This window comes from Rattus norvegicus, chromosome 8 (genome assembly GCF_021556685.1).
Source record: "Rattus norvegicus strain SHRSP/BbbUtx chromosome 8, alternate assembly SHRSP_T2T, whole genome shotgun sequence".
NCBI lineage: Eukaryota > Metazoa > Chordata > Mammalia > Rodentia > Muridae > Rattus > Rattus norvegicus.
Window position 1 is genome coordinate 111,109,868 of NC_141541.1, and position 23,536 is coordinate 111,133,403.

The 23,536-nt window shown below is 47.9% G+C and overlaps 1 long non-coding RNA gene across 1 annotated transcript; it reads left to right on the forward strand.

The window, feature by feature from the left end:
- Positions 1 to 12,538: 12,538 nt before the first annotated feature.
- Positions 12,539 to 15,064, forward strand: LOC148004323 (uncharacterized). The gene is made up of 3 exons (XR_015628233.1): positions 12,539 to 12,858; positions 13,155 to 13,255; positions 14,503 to 15,064. It is a non-coding gene; the product is annotated as an uncharacterized LOC148004323 (long non-coding RNA).
- Positions 15,065 to 23,536: the final 8,472 nt, after the last annotated feature.

Sequence of the window (23,536 nt, forward strand, 5' to 3'; positions counted from 1 at the left end):
TAGGAATGGAATTGAACAGATGAGCAGAATTCAGAACACACAAAGACTTCTCTAGCCATCCTCATAGCAAGTGACTATGGACTTTGCTGTCTCCCTTCTCTGTGACTATTAAGAGTTCCCTTTATATTTCCTGTAGACTGAAAGAAGGAAAAAATGAATCCCAATGTGTGGGGGACATGTATGTGTCCCCCAGAGGAAGGTGCAGGGGCAGCAATATTTTCTGTTTTTATGCTCCTCCATGACCCTCTGACTCCCTTGTAAGTCTTCTCAGAGAAGAAACTAAACAGGTTATTCAACTCATTCTGCAATCCTCCCTAACTGAGCCCTGGAAACAAGCAGCAGCTGGTGGTGGTGAGTTGGAAAGGCTCTGAGGAGAAAGGTATTTGCCTCAGGTGTCTGGACACCTGCAAAGGGGTGGGGCCTGGGTGGTTCTGCTAGGCCCTTTAGAAACCAAGTTGGTCAGAGGGGACAACCTAATCTGAGCCCCCATCTAGGATGACTAAATAGGCCTGGCTATGTGGCTCAGGGTGTGTGGGGGGGAGTGGGGATGGGGTGGTGGTGAAGCATACTGATCCAGGAGCTGTATATGAGCTACTGGCTTGGCTTCTCTCCTCTCTCTCACCTTCTGGTTAATTATTAACTCTCCCTTAGCACAAGAATGTGCCAAGCTCAAAGAGCGTCCTAACAATGGGCCAAAGTAGCGACAGTAAACAGATACGAACCAAACCGACAGATAGCCAAAGCCTCCCCATGGGTCCCAGGGAACCCCAGCTGGACAGGAAACTTGTTTTTAGAGCCGCCACCTTGTCTCTTAGCCCAAGTGAGGATCTAACGAACACTTAGTGTCTTCATAGGCCTTGGTGGGTGACCAAGCCAGCTGGAGCAAGTCCAGAGACCTCATGGCAGCCATGAGGCTATGGGTCAACTATGTCCGGGTCTAACCCAGGCAGAGCACTACAGCATCCTTTGGAAATGGGTAACTTCATACACCATGAATCCCCCATTTTGAAGTGCACACTTACATCTCAGAATTTACTTTAAGCCACTGGTCAAGCACCGGTCAGCTGATCTACTTTCCACGTGGCCTGTTAGCTCCCAGGATAACTTCTTGAACTTTCTATAGCTGACAGGATTCCTCCCTACATCCTGGACCTAGGAGCAATGGAACCCACTTCCACCCAGCTGCAAAGGTCACTGTTTGCTCTAAGCTGGAGCCCTCTACCACTAGACCCTCCCGTCATGAATCCCAAGTATGGGGTATGAGTTCTTCCCAAATGGGCCAGTGAGTATTGGCTCTACAGAGAGTTGCCTTTTTTGTTTTTTTTTAAGAAAAGTCTGAATCTTACTTAATTAAATTTGTAAGAAAAATGGTGCCAAAGTTGAGTCTGTTATATTTTTGGGTTTTTTTTTTTGTTTTTGTTTTTGTTTTTTTTGTTTTTTGGTTCTTTTTTTCGGAGCTGGGGACCGAACCCAGGGCCTTGTGCTTCCTAGGTAAGCGCTCTACCACTGAGCTAAATCCCCAGCCCCATATTTTTGTTTTTTAAGGGACCTGTTAAGGCTTCATTATTAACGTCACGTTAACTCTACTTAGGAGCACTGGGCATCGTGCCTACCCAAAGAGGGTTTTAGGAAATGCCCATGGTTAAGGCTTACCTTTGTCTCTTTTAGTGGGGCTTGGAACTGGAGATGGAGTAAGTTGAGGTCTATGGCACTAGCAGTCTGGAAGTCCAGACAGATGAACCAGCCTAGCAAGATCTGAATTTATGTCTGACCTATGTCTTGGGCCTCCTTTGTGCCGCAAAGCAAACCTCGGTCCTCAGAAGCAGCAGCAGGATGGGGCCTATCTGACTGTAGCCACTACACTGTTGAGGGGACACCATGCTCCTCTATTCCGATGGTCTGCCAGTTTTGGATTTAGAGCATGGCCAGTGTCATAATCTGTCCTCAGATAGGTGTCTTTTGCAAGTCCAAATGTTCCTACCTAAGGACACATTCCAGGTATATTAGGCAACCTCATGGTCATTTCTCTGTCAGGACTGACCCTTCTTGGATCTGTCTGGCCCATGACAATGACTTTCTAGCTGCGAGGTCCCTGTCCAGACCCTCCTCTGCAGCTTCTGCTTGCTCAATATAGTGTACTGTGGTAATCTCCACAACAGATTGCATCAGCAGCAAGCATGCGAGCCTCTCTATGGCATAGCAGCAGCTGTACAAGCGACTACCAAAGCTTGCCCTGAGAACCATGGAGACCTTCATTTTTATGTGTAAGTGTGTGCAGTGTATTTGTGTGTGTGTGTGTGGGTGTATGTGTGAGCGCGTGCGTGTGCGTGCATGCACGCGTGTACAGGTGCACATGCCCCTGTGATGAGGCCAGAGGAGGATATTGTGTTTCTTGCTTTATCAATGTCTCATTCCCTTGAGACAGGGTACCTCATGGAACCTAGAGCTAGGCTGATCCATCAGTCCTCCTGTCTCTGCACTCCACAAAACTGATGTTGCAAGCTCACCATGCCCATGCCCAACTCTTTTCATCTGGTCTAGGAATCCAAACTCAGATCCTCACATTTGCACAGCACAAGAGCCTTCCTCCCTAAGGGGTGAGCCCTCTGCTTTTGTGTGGCTGACTTCTCTTTCCTCCATCCTGTGTCTCTAAAGTGGCTGTGGTGTCTCTGCCTTTTTTCCTCCCACCACTCACTCACTTTTTCATTCATTCATTCATTCATTCATTCATTCAATAACAGATGTTTACTGAGGCCAAACAGTCAATGTAAAGTGAATTCTGCTTCCGAACACTTTATGTCCCAACTGTCTGTTCGATTGTTGTATGCCCTCCCGAAGCCAAGCTCAGGATTGCTCAGAAGTGCTGTGTGAATAGTCTAGACAGGAACTGTCCCACATCTGTTTCTCTGGCTCCAGATTTGATCAGGCATCAAATCCCTACACATGCAGCATCTAAATAACACTTGGCAGTTCCGCTCCGAGCATCTCACATGTCATTTCTGTGCCTAGGACGCTTTCCCCATGAATATCGCTAGCAGTATCCATTGTCTTCCTCCTCGATTCTTTTGTGGTCCCACATGAGCTGGAGACAGGAAAGAGCTGCATTCCAGGGCTGAGGGACCTCTTGTCAGGGGGACATTCTTTAGGGCTCTGCTGGCTTGAGAAGGAGCCTCAGGTGAGATGACACAGCAGAGGCATGTTCCCTGTCTACGTGACAGTCACGTGTGGCCCCAAGCAAGATCCAGACGGTAGTCCCTGGGGATATTTTGACCAGAAGTCCAAAGTCCCACCCCATTGACCAGACCCCCATCATTCCCTAGAGATGAGAGGATGACAGGGACTTTGTGGGCGGAGTCCTCCAGGTCAGAGGAGGAGAAGCTGAGCCCCAGGGCCTGGGCTGAGCCATAGGAGTGCATGAACAGGCAGCTGTGGGTGTGTGAGCCCAGAACTGGCCACACAGGATGGCTGGCCCCTGAGTCAAGCCCAGGCACTGACAGCCATATGAGCCTAAACCAGTAGAGCCGTGGGAACAGCAGGTCCCTCCACCCCTAAGAAAGCTGCTCTTGCCTGGAGCCACTTCTCCCTGGCTCTGCCAGCCCTGGGATCAATCCCTCTAGATTCGGGCCAGAAGCGGGGTGGGTACAAATGCTCTTTCTCAGGTTTATCTTCTGGTGCTAAGGTCCCAAATTCAGATTAAGATAAAGGTATCAGGTTGTCAGGCGAACGGGCTCCTGAGAACATCCTGTAATTCTCAGGCGGCGTCAAGCTCCTTGCCCTGCCTCTCTGGAAACAGAACCTCTGAAATCAAGGATCAGGGAGGGGGTGGGTTGCCTCTGGGGCCAGCCTCGAATTAGCTATGTTACCAAGGATGCGACCTTGAACTTTTGACTTTCTCACCTCCACCTCTGAAGTGCTGGGACTACAGGAGTGGACCCTGATGCTCCTTTGGTGTCATTTAGGGTTGAACCCCAGACCTCACGCCCCTTGGGTGACACGTGCACATACATATTCTTTTTAAAGCAAATCTTATGGGTGTGTCTTGTTTTCACGTATCTATGTGTAGCACAGAAGAAGGGTGGTGGTGGTGGTGGTCGTGGGGTCAGCCCTTATAAATGGAGACAGCCGCGAGTTTCCATGTGGTTACTTGCAACCAAACCAGGATCCTTTGCAAGGGAAGCCATACTCTATATCATAGACATCTCTCTAGCCCTCACACATATGACACACATGTTCTTATGAACCTGCATCTACATCTACAACAGACATGCACACAAGCCCCGAAACTACAGATTCATGTGTGCTCTGAGCAAACGCCAGCATCTCCAGTGAGTGGCAAGCATGTGGGTGAGATGAAGTCCATGTATCAGTCCAAGAAGTACCCCCAACACGGCTCTGAAGGAGCAGGCAGCGAGGAAGCTCATTCCCTCTCTACCAGCTGCAGGGAGCACCAGGCAAGGCAGGGTCAGGTTAGACAGGAATAACCCCAGAACTCCTGGGTCCTGACTCAACACCAGAAGCAGACAGCCATACTCATTCTTGACAAGTAGGTCACCACGGCCAGCCCGTATGCTGGGACCTAGAGTCTACTGGAAAAGATTTGGGAAAAACCCAGGTGTTGCAGACAGACCAGAGTTTGATTGTTTGGCGTCTGGTGCATTGGGGCTGGGAAACGTGTTTCACAACACCACTGGGTATTGTCACTGGGCCCAGAAAGCAGCTTAGGAGAGGCTGCAGCATGGAGAAGCAAGAGGACTCAACCTAGTTGGGTACTTCTCAAGCCTATCTGTCTGCTAGGTGCTGTGCTGGGTGCTCTGCTGGGATACAACCCTACAACTTGACTTTTCTTGCTTCCAGTTGATAGACATGGGAACTGAGGCTACAGGAGAGCAGTGAATCCCTCCAGGCCAGGGCTTCTTAAACTTCTCACATACATACACAATAAATAAATGGAATTTTTAAAAGGTTATGATAGCAAGACAGTCTCCCTGAGCCCCTCTGATAAGTTGGATGACTAATCTAAATTCTGGAGCCTTCCTGGAGGGGCCAGTGGGAGAATATATGAAGATCCCTTAGCATGACGTGTGGGATAGAGCATGGAGATGTTGTCATTATTACTACTATACTATTTCTTTCTACCATTATTCTAGAAGAAAGTCTAGTAGACTCTCTTGCAGCTACCTTTTATTGATAACGTTCCAATCTAAACTTGGTATGGTGGCACGAGTCTATGATCTCAGCCCCGGAAGGTAAGCAAAGGTAGGAAGGTAAGTTCAAGGTCATTTTCAGCTATGTAGCAAGTTTGATGCCAGCCTGGGTTACATAAGACCTCCCACAAAGCATCTGGCATACCACGGAGCAGCTGGAAGGGCTCCCCTTCATCTTCCACTGGATACACAAGACTGTTTATTTTGGGCAAGTGGGTAAAAGGTTTCCCGTCATCTCCCTTAAGGACAAGGAAAGCCACTCTGCCTCTCTACCCTTTGTCCCCATCATTTCAAGCTGCCCTTTGATTCTCATAGTAATATTGCAGTTACAACACAGAGACAGTGACACAGAAGAAGGCCAGAGACAGCTGGGGCCAAAGCCCTGCCTGCCAGCTCTAGAGTGGACCCCGAGATTCTGTTCCTGTACAATGTGAATTCTCTGGGTTCTGGTTTCAGTACTCTAGGCCCTGTGTCTTCCGAGCCAGCCTTCCCCAAGCTGGGCAGTGAGTCCACCAGGAATGTGTAACTGCTCTGCTTATCGGTGTGCTTTAAGAATTGGCCTCTGCCGGGGCTGGGGATTTAGCTCAGTGGCAGAGCGCTTACCTAGGAAGCGCAAGGCCCTGGGTTCGGTCCCCAGCTCCGGAAAAAAAAAAAAACCAAAAAAAAAAAAAAAGAATTGGCCTCTGCCTTCTCCTCCAAGGATTCAGATGAGCAGAGCCAACAAGGCAAAACGTTGACTGGGAATGGCCCCCTCAAGCCAGGGCCAGCTGTGCCTACTCTTGGGTGAGACCTGAGTGCTTTTTGGAAGACTAAATTCCCATCATCTCACAGAGACTCTATTAATGGCGATTTTATCATGGTCCCAGCAAAAGGTGACTAAAACCTTGAGGGAATTGAACAGATAGAGAATGAGGTGACTTAGGGGACTTTGAAAGCCTAGAGACAGTAAAAGACACACGTCTGGAGAGTGAAGAGACCACAACAGGCTGTTCTGAGCAAACCTTCTTTCCTTCTATTTAAAGATTTCTTTTATTGTTTATTATGTATGAATGGGTACCCTAGAAGACCAGATCAGAAGGGGTCAGATGTCTCAGAACTGGAGAGAGAGATTTTTATGAACAGCCTGATGTAGGTGTAGGTGCTAAGAGCAGAACTCAGGTCCTCTGTCAGTGGTTAGTAAGCATGGTGCCTTCTCTTTAGCCCTAGCAAACTTTCATAGCTAGAGAAAGTATAGAGGCTGCCTATTCCAGGGTGTTCATTACAGCATTGTTTATAACAGTGAACAATCGAAAATAACACCACCGCGTGCCGCGCCCAACCTCGACCAGCAAGGAAGACACGACCACAGGAGATCTTCTTCAAGCAGTTTTACTCAGGAACCTTGATACAATCTTCTGACCTCTAACTCTTCTGACTCTCTCTCTCTCTCTCTCTCTCTCTCTCTCTGACCTCTCTCTCTTCTGACTCTCTCTCTTTGGGGAACGCCCTGCACCACACTTAAATAGCTAGCACTGGCCAGTCCTAGCAAGCCACGTGGGTCATGTAGATAGGCTGTAACTATGCGGAAGCTAGCAGGCCAGGCAAACATAGCCAAATAAGGACTTGTTTACTGCAAGGAGCGCTCACCGTTGGGAGGGTGGAAGGCGGAAACCAGCGCCATCTTTGAGGCGCGGCACGTCGCAGCTCTCTACAACCTTGGTCTAAGCACAGGGGACAGATGACAAAATTATGGTTCAACCAAACACGGGCAAAGCTGGTGGTACACAGACACACACACACACACACACACACACACACACACACACACACACACACACACACATATATATATTGAGAGAGAGACAGAGACAGAGACAAAGACACAGAGAGACAGAGACAGAGAAGACAGTCAGAGAGAGAACACCAACAGGAAGAAGCCGCTGCCCCCATGTGAGGAAGTTGTTTCAGGCTGCCAAGTTCTCTGCCTCGACACAGTCACTCACCACGGTCAGTCTCTATCATCACTGGGTGCAGACCTACTGTGCATGCTATTCCCTGTCTCCAGAACATTCTCCCCACCACTCTCCTAGCCCTCTGCCCCGATAAGTTCTTCTGACCCCTTAGGAGTTAGCATTAGCATTATCCCTCTAGGGAAGGATTTTTGGCTGTCCCACAGTGAGTTAGGTCACCCTGTTTCATGTTCTCATTATATCCCTGTAAAACTCCATTAGTGCCATTTAGGAGAGCATTTGTGACAACTCTCCCTCGCTGAGGCATTCTACTTAATGAAGGCAGAGGAATGTGGAAAATCCAAAGTCACTGTCAGAAGCAGATCTCCAGGACCAGTGTCACCCTCGGACATCAAATCTGACTAACGGAAAGCTTACTAAACAATAGTATTCACATAGTCTAGAAATAATCTTCCCTGGCTAGAGAGATGGCTCGGTGGGTAAAAGGGTTTGCTGCACAAACATAAAGACCCGAGTTCAGATCCCAGAACCCAGGAACAGGTAGGCTATGATCTTGGTGTTATAGAGGAGCTGTGGGCATGTGAAGTTAGAGGGATCTCTGGGGCTCACTAGCTACCAGCCTAGTTCTAGTTCAGTGGTTCTTAACCTTCCTAATGCTGAGACCCTTTAATACAGTTCCTCAAGCAGTTCCTTAAGCATACAACTATTTCATTACTACTCCCTAACTGTAATTTTGCCACGGCTACAAATTGTAATGTAAATATCTGATAGGCAATGAATCAGGTATTCGACCCCCGTGACCCACAGACTGAGAACCATGGTTCTAGGTTCCTTGCCCCAAGGGAACAAGGTGAGGGACAAGTTAAAGCAGAACACTCGGAGGTCCTTTGCTCCCACTTCCATGGGAGTGACTGAGCATGAGCCTGTGCTCAGTCATACTTCCCCCTACCCCCAAAAATGTATTTTTAAAGACAGTATCGGGTTGGGGATTTAGCTCAGTGGTAGAGCGCTTGCCTAGCAAGCACAAGGCCCTGGGTTCGGTCCCCAGCTCTGAAAAAAAAAAAAAAAAAGAAAGACAATATCTCAAAATGTTTCTCAGGCTGGCTTAGAACTTACTGTGTTGACCAGGTAGACCTTGAACTCATGGGTATCCATCTGCCTCTGCTTCCTGAGTGCTGGGATTAGAGTGTGCCACCAAACCTGGCCCCGATATATATATATATATATATATATATATATATATATATATATTTACAAAGGAATAAAATTGTAACTTTAGAGTGGAGAAGCATTAAGCCATGCGACCAAGATAAACATCATCAGTGATTGGACTTGGTGACATCATGAGCCCTGGATACAATGTAACAAGAGCAGGTCACATCCAGGCACCCCTTCCCACTAAGGCACAACATGCATCTCCATATGAGAAAATATCACACAAATGCCAATTCCCTGCTGTTTTGCTTGAGGCAGGGCGATCTGATACAGCCCAGGCATACATGAACTCATGATCCCTCTGCCTCGATCTCTTCAGTGTGCTCGGACTACACCCAGCTAGTACTTAGAAAGATTGTTCTCTTAGAAAGTTTGTTCTCTTCCTATTCCACTTACGATGGGGGCACAACTTTCAAGAGTCGGTTCTTTCCTCGCACCATGTGAGTTCCAGGGAAGGAACTCACATTGTCGGGCTTGTGCTTTACCCAGTGAGCTCTCTCCCAGCCTTAGACCCAACTCTTAAAAAGTCGTAAGACAGCTGGGTGTGATGGCTCATGTCTTCAATTCTAGAAGTAAGGAGGCCGAGGCAGGTGGACGGCTGAGAGTGTCAGACCAGCCAGTTCAAAAGAGAAAAAAGTCTTCGGGAGAGAGAGATGGTGCAGTGGTTAAGGACACCTGCTGCTCTGGCAGAGGACCTCCATGGCGGCTCACAACTGTCTGTAACTCTAGTCCCAGGGGACCCAATGCCCTCTTCTGTGGCCACCAGACATTACATGACAGAGACAAACATGGGGGCAAATCACACATACACATAAAAATAAACAGATGTGTGCCACCACTGCCCAGCAGGTTCTCTTCATTTTACAATCTAAAAGGATCCCAAAACTTTGACAGGTGAAAAGCTATAGTGTGCAAGGATCTGCTTCATGTCTATGTCACCGGCTAGGCCATCAGCTTCATGGAGTCGGAGGCCACAGATACTGCCTTTTCATTGTTATCTCCCGATGTGATGCATTCAGTGAGTATGTGCCGATTAACAGATACAGTTACAGACATGGGGGACATGGGGGACATGGGAGACATGGGGGGACATGGGGGGACATGGGGGACATGGAGGGACATGGGGGAACATGGGGGACATGGGGGACATGGGGGACATGGAGGACATGGAGGGACATAGGGGACATGGGGGACATGGAGGACATAGGGGATATCATGAAGTATTAACTGACAAAAAAGGACGCATGGTTTGTAGCTCGGTTGGTATGACATCCTGGACTCATTCTCCAGCATCAGGAGATGGAGACAGGAAGATCAGAAGTTCAAGACCATCCTCAGCCACACCTAGGTCAAGGCCGCTCTGGGCTTTGTGAGATGGTGTCTGAAAATAAAGAAAAATTTAAACAGCCAAAATCTACGTTCCTGTAGTCTTAGTAATTAAGAGGCAGGAGGATTGCCAAAAGTTGAGACTAGTCTGGTCTATCCAGTGAGTTCTAGGCCAATCAGAGCTACAAAGCAAGACCTATCTCATACGTAATTGCTTAATTAATTACAATTTAAAACTAAGTGGAAGTGAAAATACCTACGCCAATGTTTCCATAAATAAAAAGACTGTAAAGAAGAGGGGTGTTGGTCCCCAGCACTGGGGAGGCAGAGGCAGGAGAATCTCTGTGAGTTCGAGGTCAGCCTGGTCTACAGAGCGAGCTCCAGAACAGTCAAGGCTACACTGAGAAACCCTATCTAAAAAACAAACAAACAAAAAAACCCCATAAAGATTCAGAAATGAACTGGGGACAGTGGCTGTCACTGGGTGAAATAGTCAAAGGTGGTCTTTATTTTGGTCTTAAAAATCAATCAAACAAACAAAACAAACAAACAAAAAAAACCAAAACAACCCCCCTTGTGTTGCACGCAGGTCCCTGTGCACAGACCTGGAGGCAGTCCCTGTTGGGTAGGAAGCTGGTGCATGAGTTTGAGCTCCACAAACTGGTACCTGGATGCAGGATAGCTATAGGCAGCAATGGGATGCAATACTGAATGGAGGCGGTAACCCCCTCCATTTCTTAGCTCTGTGATTCAGGCGGCTTATGTTTCCTGGGCACATTTCCACATCACAACTCCTGGCCATTTATCCCGTGGCTCACGGGAGGTTTTCCTCCCACAGTTCTAGAGAGTTGCCTTCTTGAGGCTGAGATGTTGTCGAGGGTACACCACTCTGAATACGGTGTGGGAGGAGTCTTCTTGAATCTTCTAAGCTTCTAGCACAGCGGTTCTCCTCACGAGTGGTGACCCCCAAGCCATAACATTTTTTTTTGGTTCTTTTTTTCGGAGCCGGGGACCGAACCCAGGGCCTTGCGCTTCCTAGGCAAGCGCTCTACCACTGAGCTAAATCCCCAACCCCTGTAACATTTTTGTTGCTGTTTTACAACTGTAAGTCTGTTGCCATTATGAATCGTAATATTAATATCTGTGTTTTCCCATGGTCTTAGGAGACCCCTTTGTGGTCTCCACCCACAGGTTGAGAAATATTGCTCTAGAAGCTCCTGGCAATTCTTATCCTTCCTCTCTTATAGCTGAAACATGTCCATCCCTACCTCATGTCTCTAGATCTAAATCTTCATATCCTTTTCCTAATCCAGTATGACCATATCTGATTTCTTCTTTCTCCCCTCCTTCCTTTTCCTCCTCTTCCTCTTCTTCCTCCTCCTCCTCTTCTTCCTCCTCCTCCTCCTCCTCTTCCTCCTCCTCTTGTTCCTCCTTCTTGAGTATCATGTAGCCTAGGCCTTGAACTGACTGTCCTGTCAAGGATGACCTTTGAACTTTTGCTCCTCAGGTCTCCACTTCCTGAACCTTGGACTTACATGTACATAGCGCCATGCCGGGTTTATGTGGTGCTGGGGACAGAGCCCAGGGCTTTGTGCATACTGGGCACAATCCTCTACAAACTTAGGGGTGGCCGCAACTCAGATGTCACCTGATTTTGTTTATACCTTCAAAGCTTATTTCCAAATAAGTTAACATTTACAGGTAAAGGGCTTAAGGTTCTGAATATCTGTTCTTGAAAAGTAATCCAATCTACCACATTTTCTCTCGCTGTCTGTGGTGCCATTCAAAAACTGGGCTGATTAGAGTTACATTGTATCTACTCCCAATTCACAACTCAACAGTTAGGGCTGGGCTGAGTTAAAAAGTTCTGCAGATCTCCTGAGGTCATTAGTATGTTTGTTTGTTTATTTGTTTATTATGTGTGTTCCTCTTCTGAGTATAAAAGGCCCAAGATGGCTTTTTTCCTGTATTTAACTCTTGGTCCTGGCTATAGTCAGTCATGTGAGCTTTGACTGTGATGGCGCCCATCTGCCTCACGGCCTCTCAGACTGTAATAAAAGCCAAAGCTTCCGTGCCTGCTCACCCTTCCAGCCTGACGGGGCTGCTCTATTTTTATGGTTCACACAAGCAAGGTAAATTCAAATCAAAAGACTCCTCTTCTCTGTAGAAGTGACAGAGGCAGCTTACAAAAGGGCCTGCAGATAGCAATAATGGAGGTATCGAGCCATCTTTAGAAATGATCTCCGTAGACCTCCAGTTCTGCAAGGTAAGGTAAACAGATCCAGGCCTTGCTCATAAGAACTCACCACAGCGGGGATGGGGATTTAGCTCAGTGGTAGAGCGCTTGACTAGGAAGCGGAAGGCCCTGGGTTCGGTCCCCAGCTCCGAAAAATAGAACCAAAAAAAAAAAAAAAAAAAAGAACTCACCACAGCGGCTGACCAGGATCCTGTCAGGAAAGCTCAGTGGATTCGCATAGAGATAAAATAAAAAAAAAAAGAAAAGAAAAAGAAAAAAGAAAGCAAGACCCCATTGTGAACGGCAGACAGCATGACTCCCATGCCCTTGGCCATGGACCAATCAGAGACTAGGATCATAATTTAACTATAAAGCCAGGATGGTACGACCTCAGACCCTGAAGGAACAGCTCAGACTCCTAAGCAATGCTCTCTGAGGCAAGATATTTTACGACAAGAGCTGGTAGAGAAATCAGACTGGAGTTAATCCTTGGCAGAGGCCCCCCCCCCCCCCTCCCTTCCCTTTCCCCAGTGACGGCTCAGGAGAGGTCTGGCAGGCCACACCGAAGTGGGAGGAAAAGCCCTGAGGGTATATATCCGGTGTCACAGGAGGTGAAGTCCTGGCCGAACCATTCACTGTGTGACTTTGAGCCTGTTTCCTCATCTGTGAAATGTGGGCTCTCGGAGCTTTCATAAGAAACGAGAATGCTTTGCCAATGCTGCAATCATCTCTGAGGACCACACAGCCCCTGGCTCTCTCATGCATGGACGCATGCATGCACGCCTGCCATGGTCGACCTTGTCTGCGGAGAGCAACCTACTCTGCCTAGGACTTTTCTTGGCCTTCTTCATCCTCTGCTAATTCTCTTCTGCCCGAGCTTTGAATGAGGACACCATCTTCACTGTGAATCTTAGGTTTCTCTCTTGAGGTTAAAAAATAACAAAAACAAACAAAAAAACATTTTTAATTTTACTTCTTTTTTATATATAGAATAGAGTTTATTCGGGGCATGGGGGGAGGAGTTAAGGGGGTAGTAGGGCAGAGAAAGAGAGAGTAGAGAAGGAGAGGAGGAGAGGAGAGGCCAGCCATGAGCACGTGGAGAGAAGCGGGGAGGGGAATGGGGAGAGAAGGGACAAAGGGGCCAGAGAGAGCAAGAGGAAGCAGGAGAAAGAGAGCTTAATTTTAATTCTTATTGTTTGAAATGTCTTTCATTTTTTAAATTAGGTATATATGTCTGGAAGAGTGTGTACATATGAGGCCAGGCAAGTCACATAGATCTAGAGGAACGTGCTGGATTCAGAGTCCCTTGTGTGTGGCCACACCAGGTAAACCAGGAGTGAACTCTGGTTTACCTCCAGTCATTCTCCTGCCTGATTTTATTTTCTTTCTGTCTTATATCCTTCCTTCCTTCCCTCCTTCCTTCCTTCCTTCCTTTTTATTTTTCTCACTCCCCTAACATGGGGGGAGACTGATCCCAGGGTCTCCTGCAAGCTGACTACCACTGGATCACATCCCCAGCTCCTTCTCTGTGGTTTCTCAATCCGAATGGTTACAGAACTGGAGGTTTTAGAACCAGAACTCTCTAAATGGTTATGCTTCTCTCCGTCCTGGGGAGGAACCAGAACAGGAACAAAAGGGGCAAGTGAATCCTGGGGCTGGGTCAGGCCAGCTCCCAGCTGTCTCTGAAGACTTTTTCCAAAGAAACTTCCACTTAACATAAACTTGCAGCGAAAGGAATTTTCTCTAAGACAGTTGGTTTGTTCAAGGTTTATTGAGCAATTCAACCTGGCCCGCCCTAGACACACAGCAGAGACATCATGAGTCCTTTCTCCTGAAGACAGAACAGGGCTCGGAATGTGAAAGGGGCTGCCACTCAGAGAGGGCATGTTTAACTTAGGGGTGTCTGCAAAGGCCTCAGAGAGGGCATGCGGAACTCAGGGGCATCTGTGAAGGCCTTGTGGAGGGGATGCCGGCCCGAGCCTTACGTCTGTGGATGAGTTTCCCTGGCAGTGGTGAGGCTCCAAGTGAGAAGTCTCACAAAAGATGGGAAATGTTCTGGTTTTAGTTTCATTGATTTCTTAACAAAACAAAACAGGGTCTCATGTAGCCCAGATTCGCTCCTGTTTTTCCATGTAGCTAAGGATGACCTCGAGTGTCTGATCTTCCTCCTCAGCCTTCCACATATTGTGGTTATAGATGTGTGTCCCCACCACCATTTTATGGGATTCTGAGGATCGAATTCAGGGCCTTATGCACAGCTGCATTCTCAGCTCAGAGACTAAAATGGTCCAGAAAAGTCTTACTAGCTTCTGTGAGGGCACAGAAAATGGATAGGCATGACCTTGCTTGAAACTGAGGTGTCCCCATGGATTGGGGCTCAGGTAGAGAAGTTAGGGGATTATTTTATGTGTTGGATTTTTTTCTTTTGGTTTGACTTGGGATTTGTTCTTGTTTCCATTTGATTTTCCCCAGATCTTTTTTTTTCTTCTGGCTTACGAGGGCCAGCCCTTTACAATGGGGTCTAGTGGAGGTCATGGGGCAGACCCAATATTCTAAATAATTGTCGGTTCAGCCCTACAGAGCTTCATGAATGATCCTGAGTACCCCGCTATGGTTGGCGCAGCTCAGGAAGGACTGCGGCTTGACACAGAGCTTGGGAAGCTCACCCGCATCGAAGGCACTTGCTTTGGAAACATTCCGGACGGCTGTGGCCTCTACAGTGTTCGGAATGACGAACTTCTTCATGGCCTTGTCCTTGGGCACACACTGGTCGTAGTTTGTACAACTTCACTGTACAAGGCTGAGGCCTTTTTTGACGTGATCACTGATTCTTTTTTCTTTTCTTTTCTTTTCTTTTCTTTCTTTCTTCTTTCTTTCTTTCTATCTTTCCTTCATTTTTTTTGTCACCTTGTAGCTAAGACCTGAAAATTTTTTGAGTTCTGTTTTCTTTTGCTTTATGTGTACATGTGTTTTGTTTCCATGTATGTCTGTACATTACATGGATTCCTGGAGCCTGTGGATATCAGAAGAGACCTTTCAATCCCTAGAGCTAGAGTTAAATACAGGCAACTGCGAGCTGCCACGCTCATGCTTGGAATTATACTAGCCAAAGCAGAAAGTACTCGTAACCACTGAGCTATCTTTGTGTTTTTGTGTGTTTATAAGATTTTTCTTACTTTTCTTAAGTAATTCCAGAGTGACAGACACCAGAGTAAGGACTTAATAAACTAGGCAGAAACACCGTTCATCTAAAGCAGTCAAAGGATCTAGTGATTAGAAAGGGGCATCAGAGAAGGTGGTTAGCTCAATCCCAAGGCATTGCCTGGACACAGAGCTATTGTCAAAGACCGAGGACAACCCATTATGAGGCAGTGTGAACAGGCAAAACATGAAATGCACTTAGTCAGAATGCTGGCAAAGACCCAGCTCCATCTCCCTGGGCATGGTCCTGTTTGCCCATCCGACCCACAAGGCAACCGGTCCAGCGACTTCAATAATAGGCAGTCTGATGCTCAAACATGGCTGTCATCAGACTGTGATAGCCCTGAGGAAAAGGTCGGCCTTGTTCCTGTGGCAGCCCCAGCTCCAGCTTAGACCCGGCATTGGATAGAGGCTGGCAGTAGGAGTTGCTAGCAAATAGATAACTACTTCAGAACTTTCCAGAGAGCTAGCCACTGATATAACCAGGGAATTCCTTAGAAGAAAGCACCACAGGACACAGCAAGCTCAGACCAGGAGAGTTTGCTCTCTGAGTCAAACAGAGATGAAGGAGGCCCCAGCAGGGTATCAGGCTGTCAGACCAGAGCTACCAGGAGATCCTGGTCCCGGATAGGAGGAACTCATGGGCAAAGGACTAAGGACAGACTAGAAACCTAAGACCTGTGTAACCACAGAAAGTCTCAGTAGGGCCTGGGAAGATAGCTCAGTCAGTTTGGGGCCCAGAGTTTGATCTCCAAAACTCAAGTTTAAAAAGCTGTGCTTAGAGCCAAGCATGGTGATCCACACTTTTAATCCCAACACTCAGGATGCAAAGGCAGGCTGATCGCTATGAATTGGAGACCTGTCTAGACTACATTACAAGTTCCAGATTAGCCAGCACTATAGAGCGAGGGAGACCCTGTCTCAGAGAGAGAGAGAGAGAGAGAGAGAGAGAGAGAGAGAGAGAGAGGAGAAAGAGGAGGAGGAGGAAGAAGAAGAGGAGGAAGAGGAGGAGGAGGGGGGGAAAAGGAGGAGGAGGAAGAGGAGGAGAAGCTGTGTGTGGTGGAATGTATTTGTCACCCTAAGGTTGGAAAAGCTGAGAAAAGTGAATTGCTGGGGGGGGGGGGGGTCACGTCCCAAGCTCCAGGCCAGCAAGAAACTAGTCTCAAAAAAGAAAAAGAAAAAGTGGATGATGTTTGAAGAGGCTGATATTTGGCTTTCTCATGCCTTCACTTGTGTTTCTACACCCTACACCACACACACACACACACACACACACACACACACACACGGGGAAAGAGGGGAGGATGGGGGGGGGGAGAGAGAGAGAGAGAGAGAGAGAGAGAGAGAGAGAGAGAGAGAGAGAAAGCACAAAAGATCTGCAGCTATCTCTGGAATGTTCATTATGGTCAGGCCTTGTACCTGGGCTCAGTAAATGCCCAAGAACAGGGTGGCCAAGATCCATACTTGGGAAGTGAGTCAGCCCCAGCATAGCAGGCAGACACTGCTGTCAGGTGAGCAGGAGTTACCAGGCAGGGTCCTTGCGGCTTTTCAGAGTGTTCCCACCTGGGCCCCTTTAACCGGGTGCTGGGTTGGCAGAGGAGAGCTGTAGGCCGGGTAGAACTTCGGGTCTGCTAGGGTCGAAGCTACTCTCGTTTGGGAAAGAAACGTACAGGGTGAACATCTGGCCTGTAAGTACCACGGGCGAGCACTCAAGGACTTGAGGCACAGGAGAAGTGTGGCTAGAAAGGAAATCAAAGCCATCAAAGGAAGCCGTGAGTGTTCGAGCAGAATCAGATGCTACCTTGACTGTATGTGGGACACTAGAGGGGGGCTGTAGGTGGGAGTGAGGTCAGGCCGCCGCCCACCATGCCTTGGGTTCCAAAGCCCATCATGCCTTGCGCTGTGCTCCTTCAACTAAGTAGCTTTGACTCAAACTCCCAACAGCACCCTCCCTGAAGGTCAAAGGGCATCCAAGAGCAGCAGCAGGCAAGAAGCCAGTGCGTCTTCCTCCCTAGCCATACTCCTTCTTGTAGATTGACTACTAGGTAGTAAACCGTGAGGATAATGACACTCAGAACCCCAGGATGTAGGAGGATGCCTGGACAGCAGGCCTCCAACCCTTTCTAGAATGGAATTCTCCTTAGTAACATATCGGGTTCTCAAGTAGCTAGCTCTGGCCTGTAGGCCTGCCCCACCTGGCCCTCCCAAGCCCTGGCTTCCCGTTGGGCTGGTCCTACTGAGGTAGAAGGCTCCAGGGCCATATTTTGGGCCCTTCCCTCCCCTATACCTGTGTCAATGACTCTTTCTGCTTTCCACCCCAGCTTTACCGAGAATGCTCACCCTAGGCTTGGCTCTTCATCAACAACCTGAGGCTCCCCAGCCTCATCACCTGTCAGGCAGACGGGGCTTGGCTTCGTTTCTGATCCTCCACCTTCGTTGCCTGACCTCCACCACTGCCTACCTTGGCACCAGCCAGTGATGTGCAAGTTCCCAGGACCCACCTTAGCCCCTCTGCACAGCACCAGTTGGTAGAGACTGAGACATGCATGGAGCAGGCGTGTGAGACTTCCTAGTCTTTCCCCCTTGAGCCCACCCCTCAACTGCCCTCTCACTTCACTCCTATGCAAATGATTTTTAATGATTTGTAGAAGCGTCTCTGCATGTAGGTGTCATGTGAATCCAGCTGCTTGAAGAAGCCAGAGGCATCAGATCCCCTGCAGTTATAGTTACAGAGGATTATGAGTCACCAGTGGGTGCTGGGAACTGAACTCAGGTCTTCTGAAGGAAAACAATTGCTCTTAACCTCTGAGTCATCTTTCTAGCCCCATAAAAATGTTTTAAATTCATATAGATGTCTCGTGTTGCATGTACATCTGTGCACAATTTGCATGCCCCGACCCTGTGGAGGGCATGAGAGGGCATTGGATCCCCTGGAATTGGAGCTACCAATGATTGTGAGCTACCATGTGGGTGCTGGGAACTGAGCCTGGATCCTCTATAAGATTGACAAGTGCTCTTCCCTGCTGAGCCGTCTCCCCAAGGCCAAGCGTCATTTTCAGGAGCTACTTGACTGCCATGTGGAGTATAGACTATAACAGCTCTTGACAGCTCTTTCCCTGGGGCTGGAGGGAGATGATAAAACCCACAGTATAGGAGAAGGTGTGCCCAGCACAGAGAGCAGAGACCCTACAGGCAGGCAACACAGCAGCTGAGGCTGGGTCCCTGGGAGCAGCCAGAAGGTCTCCCAGTACAAGAACAGCCAGGAGATGCAGATGTGATGGCTGCATAAGGAAGGACAGGAGAAGAAAATCACAAATTACACACACCACACCACACACACACACACACACACACATACACACAAACACACAAATGGGGCGGGAGGGAGTATTGGATGCATATGAGTGTTTTGCTCGCATTCATGCCTGTGTACCGTGTGTGAAGGGCCCACAGAAACCAGAAGAGAACATTAGATACCCTAGGCCTGGTGTTCCGGGCAGTTGCGAGCCATCACTTGTGTACTGGGGATTGAACCCAGGTCTTCTGTAAGAGCATCCAGTGCTCTTAAGCATTGAGCCAATGCTCCAACCCCACATGGCTGAACCTTGGAGTAAGTTCTATCAGTTGTTAATCTGTCCTCCTGGAACAGAAATGGCAAACCTGTGCACTTTACTCTCTTAGCCATGTAAGGAACTTATTTTGCAAGTTAGTGTCTGGAGCTCGAAAGGATCCAAGAGAATCTGACTGAAGTCACACAACACATCAGACACAGAGGAGGGTCAAGCCTGTCTAACATCCAAACTCTGGGTAATGTAAATAGTTGATATATGCTTGTCACACATATATTCAACAGATTCCCTGGGCATGTAAACTTGGGAAATGCCGGTTTCAATGAACTTGAGCAGACTCTCTTTTCAGAGCGTGGAGAAAACCTTTTGACCATGGACTCCTGTTCCCATTGGAGCTGCTTTTCCTCAGAAGCAAATTCCAGGACCTCCTGACCCACAAAGCCAGAGATGGGGCCAAAGGCCTCTTACTTCAAGCTGTTTGTATTCTCACTTTACAGCTACAACTCTCCCTCCAACATGCACACACCTTATGCTTGAGGAGCGGGGACTGATTTTTAATTCGACTTTGAAGAATCTTGGGTAAAGGATAGTGGGGAAGCCAAACACCTCTGACCCCTAAGAGATACTTTCCTTACAGTGTCTAAGGTGACGTGTCTTTGGGACACTGCCAAACACAAAAGCCATTGCATGCATTAAGGCTTCTTCGGGAGGGACTTGTGTGAATGTGGTATCATTTTAATAGGAAGCCGAGAGACAGAGAAACAGAGTCAAGGTGGAGAGAGAGGAGCCATCTTTAGGAGAAAGAGCAAGGTTTGCACAGACCAGTCCCAGGAGAAGCCAGGAATGGAGCTGCCTTTGGTGATAGAAGCCTTGGGAGCAGCAAAGAATTGGATTTGGATCTGCAGGCGTGAGAACTGTGGGAGAAGCTTGAGGCAGAGGCCGATCTAGGAACAGGGACTGGGATATGAGTCAGTTGGTACAGTGCCTGCCCTTTATGCACAAAGCCCTGGATTGGGTTCCCAGTATCGCAGGCGCAGAGACTGGAGGTTCATGGGTATAACCCAGCACCTGAGAAGTAGAAGAAAGAGGGTCAGAAGTTCAAATCATTCTCTGCTACTGGCTCTCCAAGCTGGCCTTGAGCAACACACACACACACACACACACACACACACACACTCACACACACACACACACACTCAAAGCAACCCTCTCCCCCCCACACACACACCACCTTCTCTCTCATTTCTTAATGCAATGTCAGCTTGCATGTAGCTACTCCACATCTTGCCTGTTTCCCCCTCCTCCCTCTCCCCTCCCCCAAAGCCTCCTCAGCCCAGAGTCTTTGTCAACCATGTTCCCTTAGGTTCCCTGCAGATGGCTGCTCTCCCTGAGAACTTTGTATCAGGCCGTCTCTCACTGTATGCAGCATCTTTCTGCAACTTCCGTTGAAGAATAGCTACTCTGGACACCAAGGAATGTTTGGTCATTGAGAAAGTGTGGACAGATGACCTTCCCCCTTGAAGAGCGCCATTAACACTCTTTCCTTGACCCTTTCTGCCTCCTGAGATCAGCCTTCCTGAGCCAGTCCCTTCCAGGGCATGGGGCACAGGGTCCCCAGAGACATTCTCCCCAGCTATGCTGGACACTTCCCCACCCCCTAGAGCAGAGGCCAAAAGAAGAAGGGCAAAGGGAAATGAAGGGTGGAGAGAGAGGAAAAGGCCCGACGGAGGCCATCAGACCTGTGACCCCCGATACCCCCAACCCATGCATGGAATGAATAAGGACCAGCTGCTGGGGTAGCACTGGTGTCTTTTGGACTTCCAGGGCTCTGGTTGGATAACTCCTTTGATGTGTTTGTCCTTTGGCCTCAAAGAGGCAGCTTTGACTTGGTAGCTCACGATAGCTTTAAATACAGCAATCCAAGGTCACCCCAGGCCCTTTTTCCAACACAAGTCCATCTCTCCTTTGGTTTTCAGGAAGGACCAGGGCCCCAGAGCCTCATTAATCTGTTGTCAGACTCCCTGATGGCATGCTAGGTATTTTTACAATTGTTCTAAAATCTCATTATCTTGGCCATTCCGACTTCGAAGTGGCCGCTGTTGGCTGAATACGTGACCGACCACCAATGATTCCCTCCAGGGAATGCCAAGCAGAGCTCCCTGGGCAGCTGGCCACCATCCAAACATGCTCCTCTCTGTGGAAAAGCACTGAGATGTCAAAAACAGAAGGGTTGGTCTCCACACACAGGATACCTGTAAACATTGAAGCACATTCCAAAGAAAAACAAAAGTAAGATTACGAGTCTGAGGAGCTGGGAGGAGCTCAGAGCCCACTTCACTCATTCTCTCCAGTCTGTCCTGGATACACTGGTCATTTCACACTCACCTGTGTTATTATTTGCTCAATTCATCTGGCAAATATTTACTGACCAACCACTATTCTAGATGCTTGGACGGCATCCGGAAACGGAGACGAGCCTCTCCCCTCCCAAGGGCTTGTGTTCTGTGGAAAGATCATTGGTAAAAGGAGAAGGCAGAAAATGTTAGAAGGTGATACACACTAGACAGACAAGCCAGGTAAAGTGAAGCTGGGGAGAAGACACCTCTGTGGAACTTTCCAGAAGGAGCAGTTAGAGAGCAGCCTTTCAGGAACAGGCACGAAGTGGAGCAGAGACAGGAGGCTGGTGGGAGAAGCCTGAGCTCACTTGCCCTAGGTCACAGTAAGGACTTAGGATGTCAGGGGAACAAAATAGGGGACCACTAAGAGAAAGGGAGTGACACTGTTGTGCTTTGTCCCCATGAGAGCACCTGGAAGGTGAGGTCTGCCTGCAACTCCATGTCTACCACAAGGTCTGACAAGAGTACAAAAATTCCGGGGCCTGGAGATGGCTCAGTGGGTAGGAGAGCTTGCTGAACAAGTGTAAAGACTAAAATTTGACACCCCCCCCAGCACCAGTGTAAAAGACAGGTAGGTATCGTCTGTTGCATATCTGTAACCTCAGTGCTGTGGAGAGCAAGACGGGAAGATTACAAAGGCTTGTTAACACCAGTCTAGCTCCAGGTTCAGTGAGAGAGCCTATCTCAAGGGGATAGGGCAAAGGGTGAAAGAGCTAACACATGAGCATGAACACGTACACACACATACACACACACATTCCACACATAAATACACCATATACTCACAAAAATGCACACGCATACACACACACCACATAATTATACTTCACACATACATACACACAGAAAATATACCACCTTCTCACACACATAAATATAAACATTCATATACACGCCTTACAAATATACTACACACACACAAGTCTGCCATACATACACATAAACATACACATACATACATCGAACCACACAACTATACTCTATACATACACACAGAAATACACCACATACTCATACACCTAAACATACACCTACATATGCCATATAAATACACTACAAACACAAACACACCACACACTCAAACACACCACACACTCAAACACATACATATGCTCACACACTCACACATACCACACACGTACACACACATCACACCATGCACACATTCACAACACTCATACACATTCAACACATACCACACACTCTCTCAGACACACAAACCACTCACACACGAATACCTACATGTTCAGCACACATTCAGCGTACCACAATACATGCATACTGCCACACACACACCACATTCTTACGCACATACAAGCACCACGTACACTCTCTTCATACATGTACAGAATGCAACATTTCAATTGGAATGAATGAAGAAATGAAGAACTGACACTCATACTTTCCCTGGAACATAGGACAGTAGAGAAACAGGACAAATATGCCTCCAATCTGGGGACCGTATCTAGAGGTCTGTGTTTCAAATGCCTGGGGAGTTTCCCGTGACCCTCACACACAGACCCTTGCCCACAACTGCGAATCCAAAGCTGAAGGGTAGGAAAGTCCTGGACGGGATAGAACATGAGTATACCTTTTTTAAAAGGGATTTATTTGTTTCCCTTCTGTCTGGTTTTTTGTTTTTGTTTTTGTTTTTGTTTTTTGTCTTTTGCCTGAATCTATGTATGTGCACTGTGTACATGGAGTGCAGAGCCTGAGGAAGCCAGAAGAAAGCACTGGATCCCCTGAAATTGGAGCTACAGATCATTGTTGGCCCCTCTGTAGGTGCTTGGAACTGAACCCTGTCCTCCAGAAGACCTGCAGGTACTCTCAACTGCCGAGCCATCTCTCCGGTCCCAAGAATACTCTTCTTGTGTTCACCCCATCTAGACATTCTCAAACACTTTTAAATACTCGGCCTGCTAGCATCACCAGCCCCAGGGCACACACTTAATAAGTGAATAAATGATGGTTAGCTAAATCCACAGATGTATGCATGGATGAGTGAAAGAATTGGTTACTCAGATAGCTGGAATTATTACTGTTGTGGCTGTGATTATTACTCTTATTATCATGATTGATTGATTGGTTTTTTTTTTTTTCAAGACAGGGTTTCTTTGTGTAACAGTCTTGGCTGTTCAGAAACTCGTTCTGTAGCTAGGCTGGCCTTGAACTCACAGAGATCCATTTGCCTCTGCCTATTGACCTCGGGGCAAGCACTCTACCAACTGGGCTGCATCCCTAGCCTCAGATACTTGGAATTATTATAAACAAATGACATTCCGGAGAACAGGAAGCCCCATGCTGTTGCTTCCTGTCCTACATCTACCCACAGCCCTAACAGGACCTCTCTGGGTTGTTTTATATTACAGTGGATTTTACCTGCTCTGTCCTGTCCAAGTCGGAGTATAGGGATTTTTAGGGTGTTTAGAAGCAGACACCT